Genomic DNA, 25423 nt, shown 5'->3' on the forward strand with positions numbered 1-25423 from the left:
TCCTTTATTTTCATTGGGCATTTCTTTGCATTCTAGTTTTTTTTTTTTTTCCTACAGATAAAACATAGCTGACTGATTTCGACGACAAAATTAAAATTTTTTTTAACTTCAGTTTTTTTCCCCCAGGAGAATTTCTCGTAATTTCCCTCCAACAAAAGCAGAGTCATTTATAAAGTGTCATTGAGAGAGTCTTAGTGAATCTGACCGAAACACATTAAGGTCCCTGAGAGATCTTATCTGAAAGTAGCATCTTGTGTAAAGAATTTGCAAAAATCGCAAACACCATTGACTCTATGTATACCACCATCCCCCATGATTTATCTGATAAGACTAACGACATGTATTCAGGGAAAAATACTTCCCCACTGGTTTGCCACCTGGCATTATGATTCTCACCTTTAGCGGTAATGGTGTAAATTAGTTCACCACAGCAAGGTGGCATTCCTTTATTCATGCACTTGACTGAGCAGCTCACCATAGGACAAAGGAAGATCCTGAGGCAGTGAAACCCAACATAGACTGGGGGTGTGGAGGGAGAGGAGAGAGGAAATAAAAAAGAAAGGTGAAGTTTGGAGCGAGAAGCAGTTTTCTGGGCCAGCAAGTTGTCCAGAAGGGGGAGACTTGGCCACAAAGGGAGCCCACTGCAGAGGGCAGAGCTCTCCAGCGGACTCATTGATGATAAGGCCTTTGAGAAATTTACTAAGTGGATGGTAGCTCACCTTCTGAACCTCTCAGCTTGTCTTTTTGATCAATTTCAGTATGATTTATCTTCTTCCTTAGAAGCAAAAGGTATTACTGTCAAGAACCTCCTCTAATAGCCTTGCTCTCCACATTGGAGCTCTTAACTAAATTCCCATTAAAGTGGCTGAAACCTAACATTACTGATGAAAACTGTAAGTGATGTGTCATTAATAATGATACTTTGTTCTTCTAAAAGGCCTTTGTTCTGAAAGTCCAAGGTGCTTCACACTATGTGGTCTCATTAATCTTAGCCATCAAAATGCATGAGCTTTTAGAAAGTCATCAAGACTAATGAGGGAGAAATAGATTCCCTTCTATTTTGCTCAGTTTTGTTTGGAACTCGACAAAAGTAGGCAGTCTTCTACAACAAAAGCACAACCTCTGGATGTGGCCGTGATATCATTTCAATGATTTGAATCACTTGAGTATTCTCAAAGGAAGACTTGATTAAATCTTGTTATGATTTTAATAAGTAAAAGACATATCCCATTTTTGTTAAAGAATCCAAAATGAGAGCTGCATCACTTCCTATTCATAGCAAATGACAGAATGGAAAACACTTTTTACCCTTCCCTTTTTGTTTTTACCTACAGGGCTTTAGGGGTGAAGACTTACCTTGTTACATCAAGATAGTTTGCAAATAACCGAATGATGGTATCTTTCATACCATTAGGGGGCAAATTAGCTCATTTATTCACTTTCATGAATCTTTAAAAACACTGACCATCATATATATAAATGGCATAATCTCTATCTCCAACCTTAACTTCTCTCCAAACTCACACGTCCAGCTGCCTCTGGGACACACTTAAATGTCCTACAAATAACATAAGCTCCACGTGGTCAGCAGGAAACCCATTGACCTTTCCTCCAAACTCATTCTTCCAAGAATAGTCCCAGGTGCTGAAAATGACTCATCTGTCCCACTCAAGCATCCAAGCCCCAAACCCGAACTACCTCCTTGACTCCTCCCTCTGTTTCTTCCTGCATCCAACTGGTTATCAGATCTTGTTGCTTCCAGATCCCAAATGCACTTTCAATCAGGTCTCTCTTTGTCACTGCCCTGGCCCAGGACTTTGTTATTTTCCATCTGGAAGTTGGAGGAGCCTGCTAATTGGGCTCCAGTTTATTTTCCACATCCCAGCCACGAGGAGCTAGCCAATACACAAACCTCATCACGTGACCCTCAACTTCAGCTCTCTCATGTCTACACACAGCCTACAGGAGGAAGCCTAAATTCCTCAGCAGGGCCTTCAAGACCTCCATGGTTGGCCTCGCACTGAATCTTCATCCCTTCTTTCTCCAAGGCTCCAGCAAATTTCAGCTATATCGAATGATTTGAAGAGGCCTGAACCCAGCATCCCCTTGTGTCTTTGCCCGTGCTGGTCTTGCACGTCCACCTGACCACCGGAATCTCCCCAGTCATCCTCAAGACCATGCTCAGCGTTTGGGTCTCCGTCCTCTGTGAAGTCATCCACAAGCCCTCCTTGCCTCCTCCACTGTGTCCTCAGCCTCGTCTTCCCTTTGTGCTTATTCCTCTCTCACAGCCCTTGATGCGCTGCCTGGAAATTTCTTATTTGGTTATCTACCTCCATATTCAAACTGTTAGTTCTTTGAGCACTGAGGATTTCTTTTTTCTCATTTATCTTTATTATTGCCAGTGTCAAGCTGAGTGACCAGCATGTGGTGGGTCCTCAAACATTTGTTGAATGATTATTAGGAAACCAACGATTCCATGACTTAACTACCACTGAACAGCTTATTTCTTACAATATAGTCGAATGCACAGGAAATCATTGAGGAAATCAAGGAGGTGTGGAGATGACACCCTACACTTTTGAAAATCTTACAATAAGGAGTGCTGTGAATGCACACATATTTTTGACAGCATGAAAAGACTAAACTTAGAGTTCCCATTTGGATAACTTAAATGTGCAGTTGGGTTTTCCTCCATAAACTAATTTGCAGAAATGAATAACAGATGGGTTACACTAGTTCACTGATAGTGGGGACAGTTACTTTATACTCAAAGGTAATCAGTATCTTTCCTATTAAACTGCAGTAAGTTAATGGAATGTTTATATTTTTGTGGTGCTTTTTATAGAGAATTGTTTTACTTACTGTAGTATTCTATAATAAAATGTAAATGAGCATTGCTTTCCTCCACCAGATAATTACCCCAGAATCCATTTAAGTGAAAATAGCATTTGTAGAGAAATATCCAGAAAGAAAAGCAAAAATAAATGGAATACTTGTTGTCCCATTTGCCAGCTGGTGTTTGGTTTATAACATTTGGCATATCTTGATATCTACATAATAGTAGTTTTAAAACCATAAATAATATTTTACAGAGGTCACACCATAGTTATTTAAGTTCAGGGGTTTATTTCCCAGAGCACTAAGTAGCTATGAATGAATTATGTTTAGTCTGATCTGCCACAGAAGGGCCATAAACCTCCAAGTCACAGCAAACCGTGGAATATTACTTCAATACGTCAGGAAAATTGTACATGTAAAAGAATAATGCATGATAAGGGAAAGGTATTTTTATTTTTCTAAAGTAATATATGTTACCGGGCAGGAGCTATAAAATTTTGTTATGTTAAGCTTTCCTCTGATTCTGGAAAACAAGTTAAGGAACAGCTTTGCCTGGTCAGCCCTAAGCTGGCAAAGCAGGCTGTGGAAACAGGGAAGGCCTAGGAAGGAGAGTTTGGCTTTTAATCAGGAACAGTTTTTCCTTCTGAGTATGCTGCACCTCAAAAAGATGAAAGCAAGGAAAAGCTGCAAGAAAGCAAGAGATGGTTTTGCAAACTTCTCTTTACTATCATCATCCTTCGCCCAGGCAAACGTTTTGGATTCCCAAGCAAGTGTTTTTGTAGATACCCAGAAGTGAGTGTAGAGACAGTTTTTAGCACTAAGGCCCAATTTACTTTTAAAATTAAATCTAGTTAAAATGCTGAAATGAAATTGTTAAGCATTTACCAGACAACATGCTATGTAATTTCCTTGGTTTTCTCCTTTAACTTTTATAACAACCCTAATATTATCCCCATGTGCATATGCAGAAACAGAGGTTTGGAAAAATAAAGAAACTGTTCCAAGGTGACATGGTTGGCAAGAGACAGCCAGGAGGTCAGTGTGACTGCAGAAGCTCTCAGCTATTCAAAGCCGATAGTGTCACCTTCCAGGCAATGTTCTCAGTGCCTTATCTATGTTACCCCATTGTAATCCTCACAACAATCCTGTGAATTGGTGCTACTATGATGTGCATGTCACAGATGAGGAAGTTGAAGCTAAGAGGTAAAGTAACTAGCCTAAAAGGCAGCACAGATAGTAATGAAGAGCCAGGATTCAAACCAGCTTGTCAGACTGAGGATCCACACGAAGGCACTCAGCTTCTCATCCTCTCTGAATATTAAGAGTAATCTCATGAAGGAACAAACATAGACAAGACACCCCTGAAGAAAAGGAACAGGGGTTGTGGGAGTGAGGAGGTGGAAGGGGAATCTCGCTTGACCTACCAGAAATGAAGTCTTACTCCAAAGCTTCAGTAATTTAGACAACAGGGTGATTTTGGTCCAGGGAAGACAACTAAACAAATGGCACAGAATAGAGAAGGAATCATAGCATGAACTACCATATGACCCAGCAATCCCACTACTGGGCATATACCCAGAGAAAACCATAATTCAAAAAGAGTCATGTACCAAAATGTTCATTGCAGCTCTATTTACAATAGCCCGGAGATGGAAACAGCCTAAGTGTCCATCATAGGATGAATGGATAAAGAAGATGTGGCACATATATACAATGGAATATTACTCAGCCATAAAAAGAAACGAAATTGAGCTATTTGTAATGAGGTGGATGGACCTAGAGTCTGTCATACAGAGTGAAGTAAGTCAGAAACAGAAAGACAAATACCGTATACACATGTATATGGAATTTAAGAAAAACACATATATATGGAATTTAAGGAAAAAAATGTCATGAAGAACCTAGGGGTAAGACAGGAATAAAGACGCAGACCTACTAGAGAATGGACTTGATATGGGGAGGGGGAAGGGTAAGCTGTGACAAAGGGAGAGAGTGGCATGGACATATATACACTACCAAACGTAAGGTAGATAGCTAGTGGGAAGCAGCTGCATAGCACAGGGAGATCAGCTAGGTGCTTTGTGACCACCTGGAGGGGTGGGATAGGGAGGGTGGGAGGGAGACGAAAGAGGGAAGAGATATGGGAACATATGTATATGTATAACTGATTCACTTTGTTATAAAGCAGAAACTAACACACCATTGTAAACCAATTATACTCCAATAAAGATGTAAAAAAAGAAAAGCCCAGAAGTGATTACAATTTAGGAGAGTGGTTGCTTCTGAGAAAAGAGGAGGCAGATGGAAAGAAGCAGGGACGGGCAAACAGGGGCACCAAAGGTACTGGTAACATTCTATTTCTTAAACTGGGAGGTAGATACACAGGTGTCCATTTTGCTATCATCCCTTAACTAGGCATATAGTATAGTATTAGAAAAAGTAATAGCCCAGAGAATGCACCCTGTCCTCATGAAAGACTATGGAGGGTTCTCATGCTACACCTCCACGAGGCCCTTAGAGTCCACTCCTTTCTGTGGTGTTTCCGGTGTTTCTACAGACTCACGCAATGCATACGATTAGAAGTCGTTCTAAAGCATTTGTTACCTCGTTAAGGAACTTGGAAAATTTTTTAATTTAACATTTTCTTTAAGTTGAATGATAAAAATGTCATTAGATTGACTACTGCCCAAAGCACTCCATTCTAATTGAATTCAAAGGCACAGAGCATGCCTGCTAGTCGGTCCCCTGGGAATTCTGGTGGCTTGAACAATCCCAGTTTGTCCAAATACAGCATGAAGGAAGCAAAGCTCTAGGCGGGGATGGTACAAGGAGGCAATTTTTAGATTCGAAGATGCTCCTACAGGACCAAAGCCTCCACATCTCCCCCTCATTGTCCTTCATCAGAGCAGAAAACAGGAAGAAATGCAATCTAAGTGCCGATATCTTGGGAAGGGAATGAGTCGCATTTTAACCACATTCCCTCCAATTTGTTGCCAAAGGCGAACTCAAGCAGCCAAGTGGTGGGGCTTGGTCCCAGATCCTTTGCGTGTCACGGGGCCGTGCATTTTTCCTGCATCACACACGCCTGGGCTGAGGGAGTACATGCCACAGAACTGGGAAGAGGAGCCTTCAAGTCTGCCACCTGGGCCCCTGAAGACAACTCGTCGTGGCCTTGCTGACCTTGCCAAGGACTGTCACCGGAGGCTGGCTCAAGAGACACGGAACGCGGTGTACGGTTTCTCAGGTTGAGGCTCGTCCAACCTGAAACGGGAATCCCTCTTCTAAAGATGTGCGCTACTGCCCTCCGCTGGACGGCGACAGAATCACCAGCATTTAACTACCTCTGGGCCTAACGCAGGTGGGAAGGAAAAAAATCTTTTATGTGATTGTGTAATGCTCACGTGGAATACTAGTTTCCAAAAGTAAGGTTCCTGAGAGTAAATAAAAGATGAATGCTTATAAGTTGCATAATAATTCTGTGAGTTTTAATACGTTCCAATTAATCTATCAAAAAAGAAACTGGAGTGTTTATTTTTAATTTGTATTCAAATAACATAGAATATTTCCTTCAAATATAATTCTAGTGGTTACTACCAATTTAAGGTTTTTTCCTGCTAAAACGATTGTGTTTATTTTAGAGCTATGTAAAAGATTCTTCACACTATTGTTGGAAAAGTATATGTAATCTACTTCGTTGTATCTTAGGCACCAAAATGAAAAAGACTGCTACTATTCTTCTTTTCACCAAATAACTTTGCCAAATAAGCATGAACATGTCGGGTTTTATTTGAAATTTTTATTCTTATTTATTTGAAATTACACATTAGGTTTTTTACAATGAGAGGCTAATAAATATTGGCAAGGACCTTTCCCAGGAACTATACGAAGTTGCCTCACAGTCTTCATAGACTGACAGATAAACCGTCTCCATGGCCACTTCTTTTTAAAAAGAAAGCCTATAGAGTCTCTCTAGAAGTAAAATAAGCATGCTTACTTAGGATCCCGTGAACTGCTTACACTGAGACGGCAATTCAGGGGTGGATAATTTAAAACTTTGCATTCCTCTCTGAGGTTGATGTTGAACCTCAGAAATAAAAAGAGAATTTTTTGTAAAATAGTTCTAAGTTTTGTATACATGAATCTTGTACCACGCTTTGAGACTGAGTCATACCATATTTCTTCCATTCTAAGATATACCTCCCCCCCCACCCCACCCCCCATGTTTTAACATCTCTACAGTCAGGATGTGTCTCAATTTCCTGGCTTCTCACCATCCATGGCTTCTTACAGTTGCTGTCACTTAGACTCACTGTCAGCCAGGCCACAGTCATGATGTAGTTATTGTGTTGCACTGTCATAGTATTTTGGGGCAAAACACTGCATTATGTATAGACATTGAAGAATCTGTCTCTAGAGGGATTTGGAAGAGTTGGACTCTGGATATGAAGAAATTTTAGGAGAAACTTAGCCAACTTATTTTACATATACTTTCCTTTTTATGTCTGCACAAGTGGGACACATAATAAATCTATCCAAATAAGTATAAAAGAACCCCTTGAAAAAGGATAAAATACAAAATTTAAACATAAGGAACTATTAGGTCCTCCTTTAATAGGCAGTATTTTTTTTGTAGTGGTACATAAAAGAATGGGACATGTTATGATTGATGGCATCTTAAATTCAATGAATTATACGGCATAATAACAGGGCAGTGGAAAGAATACTTCTGAATTCAAAACCAGATGACATAAGAAGGCATTAACTGAAAAGGCATATTCACTCAATTTCCACTGCCTGGACCATCGATCAGTTTTGAAAAGGAAATGGAATTTAAAAAATCCTCTCACTCCTGTGATGCATCCAGATATTAAAAGAATAAAACAATGTGCCAGATACCAGCATGGACCATCCCCTCAGCCTTCAGCATCCCACCGCAATTACTGGATACAGGCCAACCAACCTCTGGATCACAAAGAGCGTAGGTGAGGGGCTCAGAGATCAAAGCCGACATGTAGCTCATCTGAAGCCCACGTAATATAACTCACTGGAAGGATGCACAGGGGGATATAGTGTCAGAAGAGTGAGAATACTGAAGTGTCTTTCTCAGTCCCTGAGGTCTCCTTTGGACCAGGAAGCTTCGCTGGACAGGCATACATCACAGCTCTGTATATTACAACTCTCTGTGCTCTCCCAATACAAGTTGTATGTGAGTGTGTGAACTTGATGACCAAATATAAATCAGAGTTATTTCTGTTGACAGGAAATAAAGTTAGGCCATCAGACATACTCAGAGCCAATATCTGCTTTCATGTTTTTCAAAGTTATGGGGGAAAGATGTCTTCCATTATTAGGACTGTCTTATCAGAGCTAAGACGGAGCCAATTCCATTCCACCTCAGTTCTTTTTCTTGGCCAAGAATGGAAACCATACTGTGATAAAATATTGGCAAGGGAGAGTTCCAAATAAAAGCCTCCCAGTCAATTTAGACTCAGCTTTGTTGAAGACTCACTTCAACCTCACCCTCTACCACCCAGACCAAGGAATCAGGTTTTTGTTTTTCCTTCAAAAATGTTTCTTGTTACCCACCATCCATCCCCACCTCCTTACCTCCCTCCCTAGCAAAGCTCATAGAATCAGATTTTTTTAAGTGTACACAGATGCAGATTCTTATGCCAATCTTCGATAGTATAAAATGTACACAGATATGAGGAATAGCAGGTTTATAGATGACTCAGGTGTACAAAGCTGTTTCTAGTTACACGTTCTTATGAGACAATTCCTCTTCTGGCCCTTCAGAAGTTACATTTCCATCTGCCTTCGCTCTCCATCTCTGTTCCAGTGCTGAGTCAAGCCACTGGTTCAAAGGCTGGTGAGTAATTCTCCCAATAGTGATTAGCATTTCCTTGCAATGAACTCCACCTTTTCTGCGCTTCCCAGAATTCCTCGAGTTTGACAACTTTCCCACCTGCCAGCTTTATGCAGCTTCAGTGTCTATTGGGCACTGCATGCTTTCTGGATCTGTGATGTTTCTAAAAGCATTAGTAGTCTCTAACATTCTCCCCTCATCCTGGAGCACATTTCTTTCAAGTTCTCAATATTCTTCTCCTAACCTAGTCTCATCCTAGGCAAACATTAGCACCGAACACAGATGTAGCGACATTTCAGTTTTGTGTTTCCAAGCTCAGACGAAAATTATTCTTCACAGATAATTTTAGGTGGGGGCAGTATAAGTGCTTTGAGTGACAGGGTGGTGACACAGATGACCACTGGCTTGGGAAGCGAAGATCCTGGGTATAGTTGCCCTTCTCTCATGACACCTAGATAAGTTATTTAATGTTTTGTGCCTCCTCTTCTGTGAAATGAGGCTGTTAGAGTAAACCACTGGATTCCTTTCCAGTGACAGAATTCTGTGACTTGGGATTTAGATGGAAATTTTTACAGTGGACGGGGCATAGGACTAATTTTTGTTTTAATGTTGAAGGATTAATCATTCCCTTGAAATGTCTTCTGTAGCTTATTTCTATTTTCATGAGATGCTATTTGTAGTTGTTTTGCTGCAGTTGGGGAAAGTCCATGGTCAGACAAGTTCAAATAAGCTTTCTTCCCTGAAGGACTTTTCAGAGACTTTAACATGCCCATATGCTTATGAATCTCCAGGAATGAGATCAAATGTTGCCAAAATATGCAAATATATTTGAACAAGTACATCTTTTTTATTCAAACACCAATTACCATCTTATAGATGTAGGGCTCCACAAAAGGCATCTTGGAGAATGGTGCCCAGGGATGGTTTCATGAAGAGAAATGCAATTGTCAAAATTGCAGGAGTTCATAACAGAGGAGAATCCTGTCGATTTCCACTGAATATTTTGTAACAGATTATACTGAGGTTTATTTTGGACTTGTTTCCTTCCAATGTCAACTGCTAACATTTTTTAAATGATATGCTTATTTAGTCCCCAACATGTGGGGGGAGAAGGAGACTTGGTGTCTGTAGTGATCTTAACCCTCTTTGTACTCTAATCCCAGCCCAACTCACACTTGTCCATCCCTCCTTATTCTCCTCACAACATGCAAACTGAGGGACTTCCCTGGTGGTGAAGTGGTTAAGAATCTGCCTGCCAATGCAGGGGACACGGGTTTGAGCCCTGGTCTGGGAAGATCCCACATGCCGCGGAGCAGCTAAGCCCGTGCGCCACAACTACTGAGCCCGTGTGCCACAAATACTGAAGCCCACACGCCTAGAGCCCATGCTCCGCAACGAGAAGCCACCACAATGAGAAGCCTGCGCACCGCAACAAAGAGTAGCCCCTGCTCACCACAACTAGAAAAAGCCCACATGCAGCAACAAAGACCCAACGCAGCCAAAAATAAATAAATGTATAAAATAAAAAAATAATAAAATGCAAACTAAGCCTGCATCCTGGAAGAGCTAAAATCTGAGGAATCCAAGCCTCTATGTTTCACTGCCAAGCACTGTTCCAAAAAGTTCATTGATCTTTGAAATCCGCCAGCCCCTAAATCGCTGAAGGGGGTCAAAAGAGTTAAAAGATTCCAGATGAGGCCAGAGCAGCCTCTCTGATTTCTTCCGCCTCTGTTGCTCATTCAGGGTGTGACCTGTACAGGTCACTAAATCTCTATGTGCTTTCAACTCCCCATTTATAAAAGTTGGCCGATACATATCGATTTCTAGCATGTTTAGAGATATTGAATTAAAGTCACGACAAAGAGCAAATTCCCTACCTGATTTTTGTGTAATTACCCATAGAGGCCATGGGTACAACTCAACAGTCAGAAAGTAGCAATGGGTGAGAAGTTGCAGAAATTGACCAAATCAGGCATTCTTAGCTCTGGAAACCCTGCTACCCAATTAAGTGTGCACATTCACATCGGACAGCACCTAGTTTATAAAGGCAAATATTTAATTAGTGAGACCTAGGACTGGCAATGGACTTCTAGCACATGTAACAAGATACCTTACACTTGAGAAGCAAACCCTGTAAACTTAAACTACTGCAAAATTGTAAAGTTTAACATAAAATTGGAAAATCTGTAAATGGCCGTTTTGTGCAATGTTCTTCACAGACAAGACTGCCATACAATGGAACTGTGTAACTGCTAGCAGCAGGCATTCCAGGAAGATAAAATAAACTAGCTTTATGGACCTGAGGAATTGATTTTTAATGAGATTCTGCTTGGCTGTAATGACATCCTGAGAGAGTGATCCAGTTTCCACGGCCTCTGGTATACAGTTATAAGGTGCAGAGCAGGACTTGCTTAAACAAGATCTGTGCATTTGCCCCTTTAGAATATGAAATGAAATAAAATAAGGATGCTGTTCTAGGACATACCCCAGAAAGTGCATGTGCACGTGTGTGCACGCGTACATGCTACCACACCTTCAGACACTTTTCCTAAAGCATTACCTGCTTGTATATTCTGTATTTTAAAGGACTAAAATTCTTGAGATGATATGCATATATAACTTTTATATTTTATGTTCTCTACCAGAGTATAAGGACCCATAAATTATTAGATAGACTTGACTGATTCTTTCATGCTCCATAACCTGGGCTCCTTGCTGACATTTATGTCTCTCTCTCTCTATGTATGTATAGACGGGGGTATGGGTAAGGTATAGGTAGAGATATGGTTATAAATAGCTGATGATATAGAATGGAGAAGGCAGTGTAACATATTTGTTAAGAGCCTCAGCTTTGAATCCTCCTTCTTCCACTTCCTGGCTGTGTGCCCTTGGGCATGTTAATTTACTTCTCTGAGCCCCAACTTTATCACACCTATTTCATAGGGCTATACTAAAGATTAAATGACACAGAGACACATAATTTACATGAATTTTAGCAATATAATATCAAGTGAAAAAGTAAATGCCAAAAGATTATGTAGAACATATTTTTTTCATAAAATTAAAGCTAAGTAACATTTAAATCTAGATGTGTAAGAATTCACAAGCATTAATAAAATTGTATGCAAAAAGGAAAGAAAGGGAATGGTAAACACAGGGTTCAGGATGATGATTACCTTGAGTGGGGGGAAGATGGGAGAACGGGAGATAGGATTATATAGCTAGATAATAGGTTACAGTCAAGGTTCTAGTTAGTTCTTGGGTGGAGGGCTTACAAGTACATATTATGAATAAGATTAACCAGCTAACTAAATGAAACTAGCCATGCATGGACTAATGATGAGAATGTGTAATGAACCAAGGAATAGGACTAATCCAATTCTGTGCCCTGGAGGGTCAAAGAAAAAGGGAAGGACAAATAGATAATATACAAGAAAGTGATTAAGCACAGTGCTTGGTACATAGTAAGTACTCAAGAAACTTTCAGGTAGCTGGCTAGGTATTTCTACAGGTATCCACATACATTCTCATCCTTAATGAGTTTCACTTCCCCCAGCATCATCAATTTCCCCCCATTTCCTCTATTTTCTGATTTCCTCATTCATTTCTTTTTTCCCTGTTATAGCATCTGTATTTCCAAAATCCTTAACTTTTTAATTTTAAAAAACTTGAGGTATAATTTACACGCAATACCAGGTATAGGTCTTAGGTGTTCAGTTCAATGTGTTGTGTCAATTGTATTCACAAACATAACCATCATTTAAAACAAGATATAGATCTATAGATCTATAGATGATAGATCTGTAGATCTATAGATCTATCACCTCCAAAAAGTTCCTGTGTGACCCTTTCCAATCAGTTACCTGCCTGCCAGCAGCAACCTCTTTTTGATTTCTGACTTCTATCCTTGCAGATTAATTTTGCCTATTCATGGACCTCATGTAAATGAATTATACAGTATATACTCTTTCATATCCCCCTTCTTTTGATTAACCTAATGTTTTGAAATTCCCCGTATTGTCGTGTATTCCTTTGTATTGCTGAACAGTATTTTGTTGTATGAATATGCTACAATTTGATTATCCTTTCTGGATAATGGACATCTGGGTTGTGTCCAATTTGGAAGTATTATGAGCAGTGCTGCTATGAACATTGCCATATGATTATTTTTGTAGACACTTCTTTTGATTTTTCTTGGGTAATCCTTAGGAGTGGAATTGCTGAGTTGTAGGGTAGATACCTGCTTACTCTTTTGAGAAACTGCCACTTTTTTCCAAACTGGTTGAATCATTCCAAATCCTTAAGTTTGTAACATCTAACTTCATTGAAAGCTGATTAAGTGACCATACCGGCAATGACCCATTTGTGTCAGGTCCCTGTCTTTTATCAATTCCAAAAGGGCGCCCAGGCAGGGAAAACAAATTTTAAAAAGAGAGAGATGAATGTAAAGAGCAATAGGTGAATTGCGATTTGTCTGATGGTAGAACGTACAAAACAGAACAGCAAGAAAGCATTTCCCTGCAGATTCAGACCATGAAACGAATCATTTTTAAGACTACGTGGTACTTGAGCGAAGTGTGAGCCTAAATCATAGTTTCCCCAGCTGGGTGGATGCCCCTTTCTGCTCTTCGCTTCAACAGACAGACTGAATAATCTTTGGTGGGGAGGGCTGGGTGATGGATGGTAGGGACATTCATTGCTTTCCATTGGCTGGTTGAGAAAGAGAAAGGCCTGCCCTAGCCCCAAAGAGCTTACATCTGTTTCTCATACAGTTCAGCCACCCATGCTGCTCCAACCATCCCCTACTGCTGGCCAGGCTACCACTTTATTGAATTTTCCCCCTGCCCTTTTAAAAAGATGAAAGTTCCTAAAAGCTTTTTGTATGCAAGTATGTGTGTATGTATGCATGCACGTGTGTGTTAGTGACAGCAATGGTTTAAGTTAACAAACTAAGTAGCAGCTAGGTTAACCATCAGGGGTGTGTGTGTGTGTGTGTGTGTGTGTGTGTGTGTGTGTTTAACCAATTACTCTAAGATTGGGTACCCCCAGTGGTGGAGCTGGCAGAAGCATAACAATTAGAATGTGATGACAACAACTTAAAGATAATTAGTTGACAATGACTTGAGACCTCATTAACCCCTTTAACACCTCATGGTTTATGATTAAAATGAAATACTCGGAGACCGTTTTAAAGACATCTTGTCTTACTACCAGCAGTTGTTTAAGTAGAGCTAGAATATTTGATATTTCTTTGATATGGCTTCCATTCTTTTGGAACCACCAACAATGATTATACAATATGGTTATCATTATTCTGTGGCCATCAGTGGATTAAGGATTTATGCTTTTATTCAGAAACCTGTTCTTTTGCTTCTTTCCCCAACATCCTCCCATTCTCATCCAGCCTTTTAAACTAAGTGATGGTGAAACTTTCTTTTTTAAGTCAGCCCCTTTGTTCTTATAAATTACATGGATTGATAAAGTCAACTGTGATTTTTACTGAAATCACTCCAACTGGTAGTTTAATGGCTGGAGAATTCCACCATGAGAATCACAGGTGTGGGTGTGTTTAGACGAACCTGGGATACTTCACAAATCTGCTCGCCTCAGGCTCCAATAAACATAGGACAGTTTTCATTTTTCTGGATGGGTCTTCAATAAATATTTAATAGATGGATTGATGCTGAGGTTCCACCGTCTTCCAAAAACTTGTTCAGTTTCCTGCTGCCTCTAAAATAGACACCATTTAAACCACTGGAAGCAAAACCTAGTGGTTCTATCATTTGTTACTAAATATTTCTTAGGAAAGAAGTTTCAGTGCTTCTGGGACAATCTGATTATACTACATATTAAACTGCAAATATCACACGACAATTTGAATACGTAAGAAGATTTGAAATAAACTTTATTTGGTTATAAAATGTTAATCGCCTATAAAGCTATAATCTTAATATCAGTCGTACTATTTAGACATGTGATAAGTTGTACTGTTTAGACATTACAACCATTTATTTGATGTGAAAGTTTCATATTAATGAGGCCAATACTACTAAGTTTGTCCACTTTCAGGACAGTGGTCCTTACCCTCTTTTGGGGTCACAGACCCATTTGGGAATATGGTGAAATCTATGAAACCTCCAATTCGTAAAAAGCCTCTATTCACTTATGCAACAAGTTGATTAATTTCCTGGGATTTATGGATTCCAGATTAATATTCTCTTATCATCAGTAACATAGGGGTGATTTTAATATTCTAGACATGTTGGTGACAATCTATAAAACAAATGAAGGGAAAATGGACCATGTGTGAACAGATCATATTCAAGTTGGAAATCTGATCTGAGAGAACGACCTTAGTTAGAAATCCAATCAGAAAAAAAAAATGGAACCTTATTATAAAATAAGGGCCAAGTGTACAGTGGATATTTATTGAAAAGATTGATTGACCAGAAGTTCTGGGCAAAGGCTTCTCACGATATAATCTATATGACTCCACCAAAATTAGGAAAGGTGCTTGTTTAAAATGCATATTCCTCGGCCCCATATTTGGCCAACTAAATTGGCATCTCCTGTGATGGGAGGTGGCACCCTAGATCACAGCTGAACAAAATTCCAGGTGATTCTAACACACAGTTAAGATTGTCTCTTACATGCTCATTCTTAATGCTTATCTTATGTCTTTTGCAAAGCACTTTATATTAGTACTGTTAGGCAGTCAATGTGGATGCAGATCTTACATAAACATCCAGAAAACGCTTTTGATAACTCCAATTTGGATAGTGGATGTCATCGGGGAGAGAGCCCTTGGAAGGCAGCTGCAAACAATTGTCACTCCGCTGCACTTACCATCAGAGTCAGGCCACTTTAGATTGGCCCATCACATTGTTTCATTTTTTGGTACTTAGTCATTTGTTACAATAAAAATTAAGTTACAGGGAAGGAACACTCTGACAGGATAATGGACTCCTGCTCAGAAGAAACCAGCCTGCCTCCAATTCATCACGGCATTTATAGTGCATTAGAAGACATTACAGTGACAACATCATTCCTTTGGGGCAGGAAGAAAAACCAGATTGAGTGGAAAAGAGGGAATTTACTTCATGAACTTGGCAAACGTGGAATAAAAATGGAATCCGGGGTGGTTTAAATTGCCATGTTCAGCAAAGGACAAGGGAAAAGCTAACCATCTCTGAAACTAACATTCCAATATGTTAAAAAAAAAATTAGCTTAGTTCACCTTGCATCACATGAGCAGTGTATGGGTTAAAATGAAATGGTTGCCTAAGGAATAACAGAGAGGCATGGAGAAAATGGGCAAAGTTAAGGCAATTTAAAATGATTAAAGCCCACAAAATATTTTGCAAATATAAAATCCTGGAGGGAAGCTTAATAATAATATTTGTCCAATGGAGTGAGCCAAAGATATCTATATTGTCTAGGTATTTTAATTGGAGGCCTGAAGTATCATTATAAAATCATAAGAAATCTATGTCTATGTTCTCATAAAAGTAAAAATGGTTGTTTGATGTTAGAAAGCAGTGTTTTGAAAAGTAGGAGCTAAAGGAATAGCACTGGGTAGGCAAGTCTGGCAACTTAGACCTGGGAACTTAATAACTTTATAGTATTTTTACTATTATACCCACACTATGTCAAGCCTGGGAAAAAATGAGAGGGCACCAGGCAACTTGGTGTAATGGAAACAGTGTCTTCATTCTGTGACTTTTTTTTTAAGGTAACATTTTTCTAAACCATGCTTTTTCTTAAAGCAATGTTTTTTCCGTAGATCTCAGATCTTTTTTGGGGGGGGGGGTTGTGAGGGGGGGATTCTGGTTTTCTCTTAATAAAATCTTTAATTCACTTAAGAATCAATTTGAACAAAAGTCTGTGTGGTCTCATTTTCGTTCCCTGTCAATCTGTGTTATTTCCAGGGTGAAAGGTAATTTTGACCATAAACATGATTCCCATCACACATTTCTAATTTTAACCTATTTGTCTCCGTTTGATTTACATTGGGTCTAGAGCAAATTAACTATTGTGAGCTTTTATTGAAAATTAATTAGGTGGCTAAAGTGCCCATGGCAGACTCTGCCAGTGCATGTTTCTCTCTGGGTCGCCAGCCTTCTCCAGTCAAAACACCTAGCAACTTAAAAAATCCATAAAACGAATGATATAATTAGTTCCAGAGTGGAACTCAATCTCTTTGAAATCAGATGCTTTCTTCTAGTGCTGAAGGGCCATGCTATAGCCAGCATTTTATGGTATCAGGGGATTTTCCTGGGGGTAAAAAGTAGCTCACTGGAGCTGAATCACCTCACATGACTTAACAATAGTAATCCTTGTGGTACCAAATATAGCTGCATCTCTGATCTGACTCCTCAGTCAAAGCAAGGAGAAAGAGGGAAGCTGGGTTTACAATACTGTAAAGATAAAGAATATGCTACCCAGGTTGGAAAAGAGACCCCATGAGTGTGTGCGTGTGTGCATGCGTGTGTGTGTGTGTGTGAAAGAGAGAGATCTTATACTTAAGAAAAGCTGGGATGTAAATATGATTTATTGTAAATAGTTCCACAACATTAAAATGAGTTTTTATTTTCGATGTATTCTGCTTCAAAGAAGAGCTCTGTGGGCTCATAAAAATGCAGAGAACAAATAAGGGCCTCTAAGTCCAATTTATATGCCGTGCCCACTGCGCACTGAGACACATATAATCTGTAAAGTGTCAGCTTCAAAGTTCCACCGAGATCGGTGTTAACCCTGACCTCTGGCCTCACTGCCTCTGGCTGGGCCTGTGTGCTTTCTTTACCAGCTGTTTTAGATAAATGTGTTCCATTTTTAAGAGATTGTCTCAGTGTTTTTTACATGAATAGTGGTAATATTATTAACTCTCACTGGAGAAACCACCTTTTCTAAGAGGGCTTTACAGAGGAACCAATCATTTCATGCCCCATGCAGAGAGGAGTGGATTAATAAATATGTCATTGTACTGAAAATATTTAAACAACACTGAGAGAAAAGAGCAAGGCACACACAAAAGGAAAGCATATTAGTAGTGTTTCCTGTCAAAATACACAGAGGAAGCACTTTATTTGGACCATTTTCTCCATAAAGAGACATGGTGGGCCAAAATAAACACAGTGAAGGAATCTGGTTTATCCCACTTTGGAGATTGGAGACCGTCAGCTCAAACAAAGTTATGAGACCAAAACCAGGTTTTCTCTCTTGAGGCTGCTAAGTAAAGCCATTGACAGAGGCAAGCAGATAGACCTAGTGGATCAATACGGCACAGTTAAGCGGTACATACAGTTTCTTACAGGGTTGAGCGGAACAATTCACTAATTAGGATCAATAAGTAGAAAGTTTGGAGCAACGTATGTAAAATTTTCCTGTAGAGGATTTACCTAACTAACCAAGACGATAAACAAAGGTTTCAGTCGGAGTCCGGGGATGTTTTTCCATTTCAACGGAACAAAGTAGATCCCAACAATGTTGACCGAGTGCTTCCTGGATGCAACGTAGTTCTTGATGGAGAGTGAGTTTAAAGACACAGAAAAAGTAGAGTTTCTACTAGACTAAAGAATTGACTTTCCAGGATCAGAACGCCAGTCAGACTTCACAGAGATAACTGTTGTCATCAAGAGGGTTGAGCATAAATGGAGATGATGCTCGTGATGGAATGTGGTGACGTAGGGTGGGCTTCACTGAGGGTGATGATGCGCCCTAAAATCAACTCTGATGAACAACTGGTCAGACCCAGGTTAGCAAACGGGAAAGGGTGCTATGCTGTAGCTGTTGCTGAGGGAGACGGAAGACAGAAGGGATACAGGAGAAAAATGGACCACCTTTTGGTGTGAAGCATTCAGTGTGACCCACCTGAAGACAGGAAAGTGGAGGCTGGGGGGGGGGCCCATTTCATTCATTTAATTCATTCTTGGTGAGCTTTTACCAGCTGTCAGTGTCTCTCATCTAGAAAACCTGGCTACTATCCATTTTGATGAGTCTTGGAACTATGGTTTGCAATGTGTTCAAAATTTAAGACGATGACAGAAAACATTACAAAACCCTGAAATTATCACACCCCCTTTAAAGCCACATGCACTTGAAATAGGATCTCAATTTCTCACCATTAAACTTTATGTACTAGGACAGTTTGGGATTCTTTCATGTGTAGAGACTGACATCATTTAGACTGAATAAGCCACAATTAGTATTTTTTTTAACATGAAAAAAACTCCTTAGAATAGATAAGATTGTCGAAATCCACTAAAGAAATCACTTTGAAAGGGTGGATATGCTCCCTCTAGGATATCGTATCATTAGTAAATTTGGCACTCCCAAATGTGTTACCCAAAAGTATTAAGTCTACACCAGGTAAGAAGGTTGTTTTTGAAATTGATCCTGCAGAATTGTCCCTTTAAAGTGGCTGCTTTCATGAACCAGCCAGTATTTATATATTATTATAAAGATAATACCCTTACTTACCTCGCAAGGGTGTTTTGAGAATTCATTAATGTTTGCCAAGTACTTTGAGCTCTGTAGATGAAAGGTGGGGTGGAAATGCTAAGACGTAGTATTATTTTCATCTGTATTTGAACTTGCCTCTTATAAGACAATCGTTTTATTTTTTTTTTAAGATAATGATCTCTCCTTTGGGGAGAAAAGGCAAAAATTGCCTGATTCACAATCAAACCCTCATAAGGAGGACAGGTGTGATTATGAGGATTTGGCCTACAGAATAGATTGAAGTGGATGGCAAACTTCAAAAGTCTATATTCCCAAATCCCAAGACCTCTCCTGGCAATCCAGCAAGTGTCAAGTTCATCCTGTCATCACTGCCGAGATATGGCCAACTGGGAAGGCCAGGACCAGTTGGGTACTTACGCGGTATATAAATAACAACCCAAACCCTTTCAATTAACCTCTTTCCTGCTGGGTGTTTGTGAGGTCCACAATCCAATTACTGAAGGGAAAGATGCTCCCTTAATCCTACCAAGAGGTTGAAGGACAATGCTGAGAAATTGGTTTTGTTAAACCAGTTGGATAATTGGCTTGAAAGGAATTGATTTTACTCTGTTCTGTGTCTTCAAATCTAACTCTAATCCTGGTCAGTGCGGGAGAGTGGTTGCCAAAGATCTCGACAAGCCCTGTTGAGAGTGTGTTGGACTGGAATGAGGAAGGAACAGGACAAATCTCAGGATCCTGAAACGTTCTCCCCTTTCCCCTACAGAGCATGCCCTTCTCACAGGCAGAGAACGCACCTTTGTTATCAGCATCTCTTCCAACACCTGGCAGGTACAGAACTAGTGAAGGAGGAACAGATGTTGCATGGATGATGGGTCGGGGGAGCCTGTCTACACCAAGAAGACCAGAGTCCATCCTGAAAAGTTTAAAATTCCCTGAAGGCTTCTAACCCTGTCCTTCGGTGGAGATGTTCATAGAGCCATAGAAACTAAAATCAACTCATTTTTATTCTTGCCCCAAATTAAAGGCTTACCGACCATCAATGACTTCCCTCTCAAAAGCTGACATATACAATTGCCAATCTTTCAGTGTGTTGTTTTTTTTAAATCATGATTTTTCTGTATCTTCATCTCTAAGATTAAACATTTTCATCTAAAGCTAATTGGGATTATCCTGGGGTGTTAGCAGACCGTTTTTAGCATCACTCACTGAATCCTCCCAATAACCTCTTGAAGTGGGCACTATAAACAACCCCATTTTACAGAGAAGGAAACTGAGGCTTAGGAAGTTTAGAAAACTTGCCCAAAGTTGCCTAACTGAGTAGTGGCAGAGTCAAAAAAGTGGCAGAGTCACACAATGCCGACGTGATTAGGCATTTTTTTCTTTTTGGCCAAGTCAAGTCATGCAGCTTGAGGGATCTTAGTTCTCCCACCAGGGACTGAACTCGTACCCTCAGCAGTGAAAGCACAGAGTCCTAACCACTGGACCACCAGGGAATTCCCATGATTAGGCATTTTGACATGAGAGGCAGTGAACTGAAACACCAAACTCTGTCTTCTCCATGCCCCTAAAACAGAGTGTGTACAGAGGATATTGCAAAGAAGAGCATAATTAGTGCATCAGGATATACGTCATGTATAAGGAAACCTACTCTCTTTTTATAAAAGCACTCACCCTCCAAATTAAGGATCTAAGGATTCTGAAAATATCCAAATTACACTGTGGCCAAAGGAAAAAGTTTGGCAAAATGTGTCAAGTTTTATTTGAATGTTTCTGACCCTGTTGACCTATCTCAAACATCCCTTTCCCCAGGCAGTTCTGAAAACTCAGTCTTGAAGTCCACCGTATGCTTTCAGGTTTATCAGAATTACTCCTGATCACGAAGTAGATACATTCCTGCCTGTGCACACATTACTTGGAGTCCTGGCAGGCAATTAGATAGAAAAGGAACAGTTCAGCTATTAAGCTGCTTTTAGAACCAGTGCCGAATAGTCGGAGCACTTAAAAAATCACTTAAAGTAACAACGTGCTGCAGAAGTGGCAAACACTCAACCAAGTCTGTTTCTAGAAACCTAAAAAAGAATAACTCTTTCAGGTTTGTTTTTCAATCCAATAAAGTTTAAAAAGATTATTAAGCAAAACATTTTCTTCTCCTCCTCCAAAAGCACCACTTCAAAATATTTTTCTTCTGTTTTCCCGTGTTAGCCCTGTGCTGTGCTAGTTTGTCCTCATTCATCCAGCAGGGGTCGCTCTTGTCCACTGTACTCTTAAAAGACATCCTTGCTTGTCTGCACTGTTTGTTACCAGGACCTTTATTCCAGGCAGCAGAATGAAGAAATATCAAAGACACCAGGCCTGAGAGATTGAGGAGAAAAGAATCTGTGGTTTTGGAGGTGGGATTGCAATATTGGGGAAATGGATGCTTTAATAATGACTCTGTGTATGAACAGTAGGCTTCAAGTCTGTACTTTGAACTTCTCAAAGAAATAGTCAGTTCTTATCACAAAATGATTAGCCTTAGCTCACTCTTGCTGTTAAACCTGAGTATATGCTGTGTCTCTTTTCTGTGTGTCATTATCAGGCTGGTAAAGTAGGGAAAGGGGAGTGGAGCTGTGTGTACTTCCATTCGTCCAGGCCATTCTCAGCCAGATACTTCCTCGGGGTTTAGACTGGCCTCAGTGATCACTCACACCTAATAGAGCAATGACTGTCTAATCCGTAGTGATTATCCAGTCTTGGGTGGAAGTTCGTCTTCAGCTGCAGCAGCTTCCTCCTGCAGGAATTCAGGGCAAGTTCACACAGGCCATTCAGACCAGATCCTGAGTCTGTGGGTGCATGTGAAACGGACGCTGGGGAAGGCGTGGTCTTCCTACCTCCCCACTTCAGGGCCTCCTCCTGAAGCCACATGGGCAGACCAAGCAGGAAACGGCTGGACATGGCTAGTTTCTGATACTGGGGAAGGCACGAGTGGGGTTCTAATACTGAGGAAAGTTGAGGATGGGGCTGCATCAATAAAGACATATCGAAAATAAAGCATCCCTTGTGATTACACCTCTCAGTAACCAAACCCAGATATTTAAATCAAATGTTTAAAAGACTCACTTTTACTCTGCTTCCTCTGTATCTTTTTCTTTTTAGTGTGCTAGATGTAAAAGAAATACACCTTAATTTTTAGAGCAGTGTTAGGATCATAGCAAAATTGAGTGGAAAGTGTGGAGAGTTTCCAGATACCCCCTGTCCACACTTGCATGCCTTTCCCCACCATCAACATCCCACAGAAGAGGGTACGTTTATTACAACTGATGAGCCTACACTGATATGTCATCCAGAGTCCATAGTTCACATTAGGGCTCACTCTTTGTGTTGTACATTCTATGGGTTCTGACAAATGTATAATGTCAGATATCCAACATTGTAGTATCTTACAAAATAGTTTCACTGTCCTAGAAATCTTCTGTGCTCCACTTATTCACCCCTCCTGCCTTAGTATCCCCTGACAATCACTGATCTATTTACTGCCTCCATAGTTTTGCCTTTTCCAGAATGTCATATAGTTGGAATCCTATCGTATATAATCTTTTCAGGCTGGCTTCTTTCACTTAGAAATATGCATTTAAGTTCCCTCTGTGTCTTTTCATGGCTTGAGAGCTCATTCCCTTTTAGCACTCAATAATATTCCACGGTCTGGATGTGCTACAGTTTACTTAACCGTTCACTTACTGAAGGGCATCTTGATTGCTTCCAAGTTCTGGCAATTATGAATAAACCTGCTATAAACATCTATGTACAGGGTTTTGTGTGGACATAAGTTTTCAACTCATTTGGGTAAATACCAAGTATAGCAATTACTGGATGAAATGATAACCTCAATACCTTTTCCTCATGGTCCTCACAATTGTTGTGTCAACATCCTACCTTCAAAATTACACAACAGGGAAGTAAATGTGATTACCTAGGGAGACATTGGAACTAGCATGAGGTAAGGGACCAGAACTGACCCTGGAAGCACCCCAAAACTTAGAGGTTCAAGAGGATTCCAAGTCGAAAAATAATGCTGGGAAACAGACGAGTAACGTAGGAGGTCGTCATTTACATGATCTTGATTGCAAAGAGAAGAAACTATTCCAAGAGGAGGGTCCTGGCCAATTATGTTGACTGCTGAGAGCTCAACACGTGGCTGCCGAAGATTTGCTGGATTTGAGGAGTCCAGGATGCGCTGACCTGCTGATGCTTGACTGCGGACTGAGGTTAACAAGTGTGTCTGCACCAGAACACTGCCACTCTTTTCCTTTTCAGAGTACGGGGAGGTGTATTCCACAACAGAAACAGCCCAATCTTCAACTAGGGCCACCTGCCGGCATGTCCAAAAGGCTCTGCTCCCAGTTAGAGCAAGAAATCCCAGATGGCTGCTGTGAGATACATCTGGATCCACCACAGCTGTTCTGCCATGATGACCAAATCACGCTTTGTGACAAGTACTTCAAGTCCCAGGAACACAAGAATCAGGAGGTGTATGGAGTACAAAAAGCTGCTGAGAATTACAGGAAGTTATTCCAGGAGATATTGAACACATTGAAGGAGGAACTTGAAGTAACAAAAAGCATATTGGCTGATGAGCAAGGAAGAATGGTGATGATGCAGGAGGAAGAGCAGAATTTTAAAGTGATGATTGAGTCTGAATATAGGATAAAGTTCCGACTGATGATTGAAGAAAACAAAGTGAACTTCCAGAGCCTGCAAGGTTGCAGATTCAACCTGAACCTGAGAGAAGCCAATCAGAACCAACTGACGGAGTTTGCCACAAAGTTGAAGGAGAAGTTCCAGGAAATACTACAGAGACGGAACTGTTTGGGGAGAGAGAACATGAGTAAACTGAGGGAGAGTGAAGTCAGCTCTCTGAACAGATATGCAGCCTCCAAAAATCACTGCAGAGCTAGAGAAGAAATGTGGGCAATTTGCCTCAGCGTCACTCCAGAATGCAAGGTATTCTTTGGAAAGGAGAGAGTCACTACTGCTTCAGTGTCTAGAGCCCGCCCGAATCACAGACCTGAGTTTATGCCAAATAACAGGAATGAGCAAAATGCTAAACGTGCTGCAAAGCCCTATAACTTTGGACCCTAAAACAGCTCATCCCTGTCTGGTCTTATCTGAGGATCTGAGAAGCGTGAGACTCAGAAATGTGCAGCAGGAGGTAGCCGGTCACCCAGAGAGATGTGACTTGAGTGCCACCATATTGGGTGTGGAGAGCTTCCCCTCAGGGCGGCACCTACTGGGGGGTGGGCGTGGAAAAGGCAACACAGTGGCGGCTGGGCGTACACGGAAGCTCGGCCAGCAGAAGTGCTTCTGGAGATAAGGTCTTATTCAAGGATCCATCATGGGAACTGATTATACTTTCTGGGCCTTTCCCCCTTTAAAAAGGGGTTCCTTGAGAGAGCAAATGCAGAGTTGGAGTTTTCCTGGACTATGAATATGGGCAGATATCCTTCTATGATGTGACAGAGATCCCTCATCTATAGTTTCTCTTATCTCGCCTTCCAAGGAGCTCTCAGGCCTATATTTTCTCTTTGTATCTCAAATGGAGGCATGAATTCCGACTCTCTGAGCATCTGCCTCCCTCATGTTTCTTCTTGTAATGGTACTCTTAGCCCTCAATCTTCTTTGGTGTGAAATCTAAGACCACAAGAGGCAAGAACGTTACAAGCATGACTTTATATAAGTTATTTTACAAAGTAATCCAATAAAAGATTTTTAGCACTCGAAAAAAAATTGCACAACAGACGCTTTCTCATATTTGGAGTTTGTGTTTGGGTGGACGACTGTTCCCTCTGCTCCCCGATTCTACCATCAACTTCTGGAGAAGGGCCCTGTGTCTGAGCAGCAATTGTCGGTGGAGAAGCAGCTGTGCAGAAGAGGCTGCAGGCGCCACTGATGCCTCTTCAGCTGGAGACAAAAGTGGGGAGACGTGGTTTATCCAGAATTAGACTAAACCGTATATGATGAAATACACTGCTTTGTAATGCTGGGGTTTCCAATTGCCACTGAATTCACTTAGTTTCAACTTCACATTCAAGGGGGCGGGGAAGAAAATATTGTGTTGCAAGGGTGGTGGTGGTGGTGTGTGTAGGGGGCCTTTAATGAATAATTTGGTGTCAATTTTGAGTCCCAGCATCGGATACTTGTCAAAAGGAGCTGGAATTTCTGAGGTATGTCCTTGCTCTTTTTGACCCCATGGACTCTCCTTGTTTAGACCCCCAGACGGTG

At 40.6% G+C, this 25423-nt stretch overlaps 1 pseudogene across 1 annotated transcript; it reads left to right on the forward strand.

Annotated features, from left to right (window-relative positions):
• Positions 1 to 23521: 23521 nt before the first annotated feature.
• LOC309819222 (putative E3 ubiquitin-protein ligase TRIML2) lies at positions 23522 to 24829 on the forward strand (annotated as a pseudogene). The gene has a single exon. The product of its transcript is annotated as a putative E3 ubiquitin-protein ligase TRIML2 (transcript).
• The last annotated feature ends 594 nt before the right edge of the window (positions 24830 to 25423 follow it).

Source organism: Grampus griseus (genome assembly GCF_964374135.1).
Source record: "Grampus griseus genome assembly, chromosome: 2".
Classification (NCBI taxonomy): Eukaryota; Metazoa; Chordata; class Mammalia; order Artiodactyla; family Delphinidae; genus Grampus; species Grampus griseus.